This window comes from Colobus angolensis, unplaced genomic scaffold (genome assembly GCF_000951035.1).
Source record: "Colobus angolensis palliatus isolate OR3802 unplaced genomic scaffold, Cang.pa_1.0 Scaffold76, whole genome shotgun sequence".
Taxonomy (NCBI): Eukaryota; Metazoa; Chordata; class Mammalia; order Primates; family Cercopithecidae; genus Colobus; species Colobus angolensis.
In genome coordinates, this window is record NW_012121376.1 from 1,873,835 (window position 1) to 1,880,695 (window position 6,861).

General features: G+C 50.7%; 1 pseudogene; it reads right to left on the minus strand.

Annotated features, from left to right (window-relative positions):
* Positions 1 to 1,312: 1,312 nt before the first annotated feature.
* On the minus strand, positions 1,313 to 6,597 carry LOC105501939 (annotated as a pseudogene).
* Between the last annotated feature and the right edge of the window lie 264 nt (positions 6,598 to 6,861).

Genomic DNA, 6,861 nt, shown 5'->3' on the forward strand with positions numbered 1-6,861 from the left:
ATAGGGGCAGCCCAGCCATCTCATCCTGTTGATAGCTCAACACCCCATCCTGAGATGTTGGCTCTCCAGGCACCCTGGCTTCATTCCACTCCCCCACCAAACCACCTGATATATCCCATCACAGAATGAGACTCCTGCAAGCCATACACCAGGGAGCCGGGCATCCCTGGCACAGGGTGACTGTGGCCATTGCAGGAGGGGCCCTGTCAGTTGCCAGCTGGGTGACTTTGGGCAAGTCTTGTTTCCTCTTAGAGCCCCAGTCTTCTTTTTTGAAAAACAGAGGTGACAGAATAGAGGTTGACACCTCAAACATTGTCATGATGATGCAACGAAACAATGCAAAGTACTTAAAAGAGTGCCTGGCACCAAGCCAGGGGATTCTGTCAGTGTTAGGAAGGGATGAAGATGATGATGGTGATGGTGGTGAAGATGGTAATGATGGAGACGATGATGGTGGAGATCATCATGATGGTGATGACGGTGCTGATGATGGTGAAGATGGTAAAGATCATGATGATGTTGGTAATGGTGGTGATGGTGGTGATGGTGATGATGGGGATGATAGTGAAGATGGTAAAGATGGTGACGATGGTGGTGGTCAAGATGGTAAAGATCATGATGATGGTGGTAATGACGGTGGTGATGATGGTGAAGATAGTAAAGATGGTGATGATGATGGTGGTGATAGTGATGATCATAGTGATGATGGTGATGATGGTGATAGTGATGATGATGGGGATGATGATGATAATGATGGTGATGATGGTGATGGTGATGATGATGGTGATGATGGTGATGATGGTGATGGTGATGATGGTGATGATGGTGATGATGGTGATAATGGTGATGGTAGTGATGGTGATGATGGTGATGGTGGTGATGATGATGGTGATGATGGTGATGATGATGATGGTGATGATCATGATGATGGTGATGATGATGATGATGATGATGGTGATGATGATGATGGTGATGATGATGATGATGGTGATGATGGTGATGATGATGGTGATGATGGTGATGATGGTGATGATGATGATGATGGTGATGATGGTGATGGTGATGATGGTGGTGATGACAGTGATGATGGTGATGGTAGTGATGGTGATGATGATGGTGATGGTGATGATGGTGATGATGGTGATGATGGTGATGGTGATGATGGTGATGGTGGTGATGGTGGTGATGATGATGGTGATGGTGATGGTGATGATGATGATGGTGATGGTGATGATGGTGATGGTGATGATGGTGATGATGGTGATGATGATGGTGATGATGATGGTGATGATGGTGATGATGGTGATGATGATGGTGATGGTAGTGATGGTGATGATGGTGATGGTGGTGATGATGGTGATGATGGTGATGGTGGTGATGGTGATGATGGTGATGGTGATGATGATGGTGATGATAGTGATGGTAGTGATGGTGATGATGGTGATGGTGATGGTGGTGATAATGGTGGAGATGATGGTGATGGTGATGATGATGATCTCACAGAGTAGTACACTGAAAACACCAAATTAAGCGTCGCAAATGTGTTGATGTCACTGAGAACAAGCAACCAAGCTGTGGTGTTGGTGGCTGGCTAGGCTCGCTCAATGGTTACATCACTGAGGAAGAGATGGAACAAGGAACGCTAAATTCTCAAAACCAAGCCTGCTGTGAGCATCAGCATGAATGCATTTTGCCCATAGCATGACTTTCTGGCTGAGATCTAGAACCAGATTGGAGCTCTGCCTCTACAAAGCATGACTGGAAGCTTTGGGCAAATCCCTTCACCTCCCTGAGCTTTGGTTTTCCTGTCTGTCACATGGGGATGATCAGACCTGCCTGGCCTGTATCAGGTGGTTACTATGAGGACTGAACTGGGGACACGTGTCACACCCTTTGTCAGTTGTCACGTCCTGTGTAAATGTGAGAAGCTGATTGTTCATGTATATGGCTGTACATGGATTTTAGGATAAATGAGCATTTCCCATCCTGGATTCTCCTAATCGTTTATCTATCAGAGCATTGTGTGTGCTTAGTATTGACTAACTCCTCTTCCTGTTTCAGAAGAGATCAGGCTGGTTTCTCAGACTGAGGAGGCTGCTGTGTCTGTGGGATGCCCTCTCAGTGAGCCTTTGCTGTGTAACAGCCAGTCCCAGAGTTAGCGGCTTAAACAGTAACTAGATTATTTCCCAAGATACAGAGGAGCATGTGGGCCATTTTCTGGCCTAGGCCAGCTTGGCTGATATCTGCATTCAGCAGGCCACTGGGCTGGGGCTGGATGGTCTAATGGTTGACTTGCTGTGAGCTGGGCGACAGGAATGACCGGGCCGCGCGTCTCCCATATCCTCCAGCAGGTAGCCTGGCTCACTCACACGGCAGAGATTGCAGGGTTCCCAAGCTCAGGAAGAGCGTAACCCCCATACGCAAAACTTTCCAAGCTTTTTCTACTTGCATCACACTTAAGACTCTAATCTTGAAGGCAGGAGCCAGAGCCACCCGCCCTGCCCACAGCTCGGCCTCAGACTTCTGGTCTCCATGCTGAGGGGACAGATTGCTGCTGTGTTCCCTCGCCCAGTTTGCGGTCATTTGTGACAGCAGTCCCAGGAGACTCACATGCTTTAGGACTCAGGAGTGGGCCCTGGATAGAAACATGTGACACGCGTGAGACACGCAGCAGCCCAGTTGCACGGAATGTCCAGCCCAGTCGTACGGAACATACAGCCCAGTTGCACGGAACATCCACCCCTGCGAGGAACCTAGACGTGGGTGACACGACAAGATATTATTCCTTCGCCGATCGTCCAAGGTCCAGGGCACGTGGATCCCAGGGCGAGTGAGTGGGGGGATAGTGAGCACGCACATGCTACTGAATTCTGGAACCTTCCTCTGTTCTGGCAACTCTGTGTCATGACTTTCCCCTGAGGAATAATGAGGGGCCCACCGTGAGGTGGAGCCCACCCCACGCTCTTCATGGTATCAGAGTTGGCAACAATCTGCACAAATGCCCACAACAGGCAAACGGTTTAAATACATATGCTCTCACTAGAAGATGCTGCAAAAGGCTTGTTCTTATTGATACTGGAAATTGTGCTGAATAGGTGTGTGTAAAAAGCTGGTTATAAGAGACGTCTGCACTCATTTTGTTAAAAGGCAACAAAAAGAAGCTGATGTTCCTGGGAACAGTGGGAAGACAGCAGTCAGAAAGGCTGCGGCGACATCCCGGCCACAGGCTCAAGGGGAACTTTGAAATTTCCCTGTTTGGGTTTTGCTGGAGTGTCCAAACTTTGTGTAAAGAACAGGTATTATTTTTGAAACAGGAAAACAATGCAATTAAAAGCAGTGGCCTCAGCCCAAGTGGTCAAAGCTGTGCTCAGGGAGGTGGGTCTCCAGGAGGGAAGGAGCGGACACTGTGGTTTCTGAGGGCGCGGTGGGGACGGATTGTTGAGACTGTGTGACTGTCCCCGGAAGCTGGGGCCGGGGGTCGCGGGGGTGGCTTCTGTGGCATGAAGAGCGCAGGGCGGGCCCCATGTCACCGTGGGCCCCTCTTTATTCCTGCTCCTCTCCATCTAGCCCTGCGAGAGCCTGCTCTGCTCTGAGAAACAGGGCAGTGTCACCCCTCAGAGTCACTGTGAGAATGTCATCACACCCAGGGACTGCTTTGTGAACTTGACTTATGAAATTAGTATCCTGCCTCAAGTTGAGGGAGCTGGGCTCAGAGAGGTGAAGTGACTTGCCCAAGGTCACACAGCAATGGGCCATGGGCTGACATGATGCCCTGCTGTGTCCTACTTCAATTCCCATGTTCTCCTCATGTGGCTTGGGTGCTCCCTGCAATGGAGAAATGGGGAGAGGAGGCCACACAGACCCCAGTCTACTGGGTTGCCTCCATTCTGCAAGCCAGGCAATGCCAAGGAACCCCGGGAAGGAGCAACAGGTGGATTTGCATGTCATTTGCATTTATTTGCATGCAGCGTTCCAAGGGCAGTGATGCATGTGCTGGGTGTTCTGCCTACCTTGGAGGGAGGGGTTTATTCCCCAGGGTGGGGTGGGGGAGTGGTGGGAGAAATCCATGGCTCAGAAAGCCTTGGAAAGCCTACAGGGCCACCTCCTGCCATAAAGCTGGGCCACTCCCTGTGATCCCCCAAGGAAGAGAAGGTGGTAGCTGTGGAGACCTGCTACCCAGGTCTTTTCATTCTGAGATAGAATCTTGCTCCATTGCCCAGGCTGGAGTGTAGTGGTGCGATCTCAGCTCACTGCAACCTCCGCCTCCTGGGTTCAAGCAATTCTCCTGCCTCAGCCTCCCAAGTAGCTGGGACTACAGGTGACTGCCACCACACACGGCTAATTTTTATGTTTTTAGTAGAGATAGGGTATCACCACGTTGGCCAGGCTGGTCTCGAACTCCTGACCTCAAATGATCTGCCTGTCTTGGCCTCCCAAAGTGCTGAGATTACAGGTGTGAGCCACTGTGCCTGGCCTGCCCTGGCCTTTGAGAAGGAGAACAAGGAGCTGAGTGAGCTGGCGGCACTGTGGAGGCCACACTCTCCCAGGCCACACTTTCCCAGGCCACAGTCTCCCAGGCCATGCTCTTCTGAGCCAATCTCTCTTCCAGGGCCATGCTCTCCCAGGCCACTCTCTCTCCAGGCTATGTCCTCCCAGCCACACCCTCTCAGGCCACATTCTCCCAGGCAACTTTCTCTCCAGGCTACAAACTCTCCCAGGGCCATGCTCTCCTAGGCCACTCTCTCCAGGCCACCTTCTCTCCAAGGTTGCACTCTCCCCAGAGGCTGCTCCCAGCCAATGACCAAACTCTGTTCTCAAAACCAAGAAGCCAGATGGTTTCAGGAAGCCTCCGAAGAGAAAGGATGGAGGCCCCCACCTCGCAGAGCTCCCACCTCACAGAGCCCCTGCAAGGAGCTCGGCCTCCCATCAGAGCTGAGTTCTCTGCTGCCAGCTCAGGGATGGCGTCCAGGCCCCAGGAGGTCACCTGTACCCTGTCCCACACGTGCAGCTCTTGCCCCCTCTTTGGTACCTGCCCCTGGGTTCCATAGAGGCTGTGACTGGCTCTGGACTCCAACCCAGAGACCCGGTCACTGTCCAGAAGGACATAGCATCTGATGCCAAGCTCACCCCTGGGCAGTAGTGAGGCCCAGTGTCAGCTGAGGGAGCAGGCTTGTTTGTGTTTGATATAAGCGCAGGATTGTTCTCTGCCCTCACTGCTATTATGCGAAGGCAAATCCTAAAATAATATTGGATTTCCTCTCTCATCCTGTGCAGGGAAGACACTCATCTGGAGTGGAGGTGGGATCGGGCGTGCTTTCGTCTGCGGGCACCGGTATAAGAATGCGGGTCTCTGTGCTTGCTGTGGAGCTGGCGTTGACGCTGATGCTGGCTCAGATGCACCAGTTCAGCAGCGTGGGGGCTGCTTTGGAGAGGGATGTTTTTGCTTTTTGATAAATATGTCTCTTGGAAAGCTGGTCTCTTCATGGAATTATTCAGAATTCCAGATGGGGCCATGAGCCCAGGACCCCAGGGACCAGAGCCAGTGACCAGTCAATGAGCAGCTGCCAGTCAGGTTCAGGATGGTGCCCAAGGGTGCAGGGCCTGGTGCATAGTGGAGGTCACTGCATGCTTGGGCTTGGCTCCAGCACACAGAACGCTCACACAAACACCTTTTTGTGGTCATGGTCGCTTTGCTTTGATTTCTAAATTCCTGCTTTAGTTCATTACAGGCGCTGGGATTTGCACTTCCTTCCAAAGCCCTCAAAGCTGTCTCTGTGTCTGCTGTTGTAGCAAGTGTTCCAGTGCCCCGTGCCCTGGGAGAAGAAGGTGGAGGATGACCTTCATCAGCTATCCTGGGGTAGGGGAAGCAAGGCTTTGGAGCCAGTCACACCACATGCGAATCACAGCTCCATCACTCACAAGTTGTGGGACTTTGAGCTTAACACCTCTTGTGCCTTAATTTCCTCATCTGTAAAGTGGGCTTGGAATACTTGCCTTGAAGGATTGAGTCTTGCCTATGACCATTGAGATGAGACCTCGGGGACCAACATCTAACTCAATATATGCTGCTGCTATTGTTAAAACTAAGAACTTGGTATACAGTTGGAGCTCAATAGGCTATTTTCTTTCATTTACTTAGCAAACATTTGCTGAGTACCCAGAGGAATCAGAGTCTGTGACAGGCACTGAGGGGACACAAAGCGGGGGAAGACATGGATCTTGCCCTCAAGTGAAGACGATGATGGTGATGAAGACAATGATGATGATGTTGATGGTGGTGGCGAAGATGCTGGTAATGAGGATGGAGGTGTCAGTGATGGTGTTAATGACAGAGATCATGTTAGTGCTGTTATTGTCCATAATGATGATGGTGATGATGCTGGTCTTGGTGATAATGATGGTCTTGGTGATGATGATGGTGATGGTGTTGATGGTGTGGTGGTGATGATGGTAATGATGATAATGGTTATGGTGATGGTGATAGTGATGATGATAATGATGGTGATGTGACAATGGTGATGATGATGGTGATGATGATGATGGTGACAGTGATGATGATGATGGCGATGGTGATGGTGATGATGGTGATGATAGTGGTGATGATGGTGGTTGTAGTGATGATGGTGATGGTGGTGAAGGTGATGATGGAGGTGATAGTGATGGTGATGATGGTGGTGGTGATGAGGATGATGGTGATGGTGATGATAATGATGGCGATGGTGGTGGTGATCATGATGGTGGTAAAGGTGATGGTGGTGGAGGTGATGATGGAGGTGATAGTGATGACGATGGTGGTGATGATGATGGTGGTGATAGTGATGACAATCGTGGTGATGGTGGTGGTGATGATGATGACGGTGA